Genomic DNA, 4,414 nt, shown 5'->3' on the forward strand with positions numbered 1-4,414 from the left:
AAGAAGTAAACCTGTCACTGTATGCAGACGACATGATACTATGCATAGAGAATCCTGAAGATGCTACCAGAAAACTACTAGAGCTAATCAATGAATTTGGTAAAGTAGCAGGATACAAAATTACTGCACAGAAGTCTCTTGCATTCCTATACACTAATGATGAAAAATCTGAAAGAGAAATTAAGGAAACACTCCCATTTACCACTGCAACAAAAAGAATAAAATACCTAGGAATGGGCTTCCCTGGTGGCGCACTGGTTGAGAATCTGCCTGCTAATGCAGGGGACACGGGCTCGAGCCCTGGTCTGGGAAGATCCCACATGCCGCAGAGCAACTAGGCACATGAGCCACAACTACTGAGCCTGCGCAGTCTGGAGCCTGTGCTCCACAACAAGAGAGGCCATGATAGTGAGAGGCCCATGCACCGCGATGAAGAGTGGCCCCCGCTTGCCACAACTAGAGAAAGCCCTCGCATAGAAACGAAGACCCAACACAGCCAAAAAGAAATAAATAAATAAATAAATAATTTTTTAAAAAAAACCTAGGAATAAACCTACTTAAGGAAACAAAAGATCTGTATGCAGAAAACTATAAGACACTGATGAAAGAAATTAAAGATGATACAAACAGATAGATATACCATGTTCTTGGATTGGAAGAATCAACATTGTGAAAATAACTATACTACCCAAAGCAATCGACAGATTCACTGCAATCCCTATCAAACTACCAATGGCATTTTTCATAGAACTAGAACAAAAAATTTCACAATGTATATGGAAATACAAAAGACCCTGAATAGCCAAAGCAATCTTGAGAAAGAAAAATGGAGCTGGAGGAATCAGGCTCCCTGACTTCAGTCTACAAAGCTACAGTAATCAAGACAGTATGGTACTGGCACAAAAACAGAAATATAGATCAATGGAACAGGCTAGAAATCCCAGAGATACACCCATGCACCTACAGTCACCTTATCTTTGATAAAGGTGGCAAGAATATACAATGGAGAAAAGACAGCCTCTTCAATAAGTTATGCTGGGAAAACCGGACTGCTACATGTAAAAGAATGAAATTAGAACACTTCCTAACACCATATAGAAAAATAAACTCAAAATGGATTAAAGACCTAAATGTAAGGCCAGACACTATAAAACTCTTAGAAGAAAACATAGGCACAACACTCTATGACATAAATCACAGCAAGATCCTTTTTAACCCATCTCCTAGAGAAATGGAAATAAAAACAAAAATAAATAAATGGGACCGAGTGAAACTTAAAAGCTTTTGCACAGCAAAGGAAACCATAAACAAGATGAAAAGACAATCCCCAGAATGGGAGAAAATATTTGCAAATGAAGAAACTGACAAAGGATTAATCTCCAAAATATACAAGCAGCTCATGCAGCTCAATATCAAAAAAACAAACAACCCAATCCAAAAATGGGCAGAAGACCTAAGTAGACATTTCTCCAAAGAAGACGTACAGATTGCCAACAAACACATGAAAAGATGCTCAACATCACTAATCATTAGAGAACTGCAAATCAAAACTACAATGAGGTATCACCTCACACCAGTGAAAATGGCCATCATCAAAAAATCTGCAAAAATTAAATGCTGGAGAGAGTGTGGAGAAAAAGGAACCCTCTTACATTGTTGTTAGGAATATAAATTGATACAGCCACTATGGAGAACAGTAGGGAGGTTCCTTAAAAAACTAAAAATAGAGCTACCATATGACCCAGCAATCCCACCACTGGACATATAGCCAGAGAAACCATAATTCAAAAAGAGACATGCACCACAATGTTCACTGCAGCTCTATTTACAATAGCCAGGACATGGAAGCAACCTAAGTGTCCATCAACAGATGAATGGATAAAGAAGATGTGGCACATATATACAATGGAATATTACTCAGCCATAAAAAGAAACGAAATTGAGTTTTTTGTAGTGAGGTGGAATGACCTAGAGTCTGTCATACCGAGTGAAGTAAGTCAGAAAGAGAAAAACAAATACCATATGCTAACACATATATGTGGAATGTATAAAAAAAAAATAGTTCTGAAGAACCTAGGGGCAGAACAGGAATAAAGATGCAGATGTAGAGAATGGACGTGAGGACACGGGGAGGGGGAAGGGTAAGCTGGGACGAAGTGAGAGAGTGGCATGGACATATATACACTACCAAATGTAAAATAAATAGCTAGTGGGAAGCAGCCACATAGCACAGGAATATCAGGTCGGTGCTTTGTGACCACCTAGAGGGGTAGGATAGGGAGGGTGGGAGGGAGATGCAAGAGGGAGGGGATATGGGGATATATGTATACATATAGCTGATTCACTTTGTGATACAGCAGAAACTAACACACCATTGTAAAGCAATTATACTCCAATAAAGACGGTAAAGTAAATGAATAATAGAAGTTCATAGTCACTGAAAAAAAAAAAAAGAAAACTATAGACCAATATCACTTGTGAATATCAATGCAAAAGTACTAAATAAAATGTTAGCAAATATAATTCAACATTATGTTACATAAAACTACATGACCAAGCGGGATATTCTCAAGGAATGACAGATTGGTTGAATATTAGGAAATCCATTAAGATAACAAACCATCTAAATAGATCTCAGGAGGAAAAAAGGTATGATTTTTTTCATAAATGCTGAAGAAATGAAACCTCTGAAATATTCCATAGTCCAATTTTTTACATTTTTAAAATATTTTATTGTAGTTGATTTACAATGTTGTGTTAATTTCTGCTGTACAGCCAAGTAACTCAGTTATACATATATATATTCTTTCTCATATTCTTTTCCATTATGGATTATCACCGGATATTGAATACCTGTGCTGTACAATAAGAAGGACCTTATAGTTTACCCATCCTATGTATACTAGTTTGCAGCTGCTAATCCCAAACTCCCAATCCTTCCCTCCCCCATGAAATAGTCCATAATCAATTCTTGATTTTTTAAAAAATCAATAGGAATTTATTGATGCCTTTTTAACATGGTAATATGTAACCTAGTCCTAAAGTCAGCATCTTATTTAATGAGGAAACACTAAAGGCATTTATTCTAAGATAAGGAACTTGTTAAGGATGCTATCTCGAACACTGTATTAGAGATATTGAATGCATTTAAACAAGAGAAATCAGTTAGAGGAAAAGAATTGGTAAAGAAGATGGTATTATAGTTTTCTAATCCTAGAAAACACAGAAAATCAATGATAAAACTACCTCAAACAATAAGAACTCAATAAGGAAGTAGGATAAAATATTAATATACAGAAATCTATAACATTCATATATGCAAATAATCAAATTGTGTAAAAGTAGAAAAATTATCATGACAAAAAGATTAAATATTTTAAAATAAGCAAAAGATGTACAAAACAATAAGAAAATGTATACAGCTACTAAAAGACAAAGTGTAAACTTGAACAAAAAGAAAGGTATTCACTGTTCTTGGATGGAATGAGTCAACATCATAAAGATATCACTTATCTCTAAGTTAATTTATCAAGTTAAAAATAGGAAAATACTAAAAAGGAAAATTTAAGAAGGTCTCTAATTGGGTAAGGTTTTAAAACACACTAGGATGCCTCTGTAAGGAAAAGAATGTGTTACTAACACGAACAGACAATCAGACCACTGGAACAGAATAGAAAGACTCAAACATCATTGGGAGACATTTCTCCATGTGTCTCTCACATTTCTGTATGTCTTATATCAGCTTCTATTTCAGACTATCTTTCAAGTATATTTATATAGCAAATAGCCTTGGAAGACAGAGATAGTGTCTCCCTCCAGGACAGAAAGCAGATTTGTTTCTTGATCAGTAAAATAATGTCTTATATAAGTGAATGTATTTGAATATACTGACAAACGTATACTTCTGGCAGTTTGGGGACGAGTCAGTAAAAGAAACATAGAAAATGAAAGCAGACTAATATAATTATTATTTCAAGGAAAACAAAATATAATAAAGAAAATATTATTCAATATATACCTCATTTGTAAATGATATTTACAAAATCATAATTTATAAATAATAAGTACTGGTTTAAACAAATCAGTGTCTGCTTAATTTAAGCAATATGTGTGTACTATTTCGATTAAAGCCTTAAATAAAAGCAGTTTATTTATGAGAAATCTGGTACATAGGCATAACCTAAAATTATTACTCAAAAAAGCGAACATCTCCTTATAGAAGAAATTTCTCTAAGCTGACCACGAAGAATGAACTTGTCATTAAAACCAGAATCTGTAGATTTTTTTGTGATCTTTATTCTCATACACAACTGTAATAGTATGTTAATATGATCTCTTGCAAACATTTTTACAATGTGTATTGAGTCTAAAATGTTTTTATTCATTTTAGTCATTAATTCTATTTTTAAAATTT

Source organism: Eschrichtius robustus, chromosome 5 (assembly GCF_028021215.1).
Source record: "Eschrichtius robustus isolate mEscRob2 chromosome 5, mEscRob2.pri, whole genome shotgun sequence".
Lineage (NCBI taxonomy): Eukaryota > Metazoa > Chordata > Mammalia > Artiodactyla > Eschrichtiidae > Eschrichtius > Eschrichtius robustus.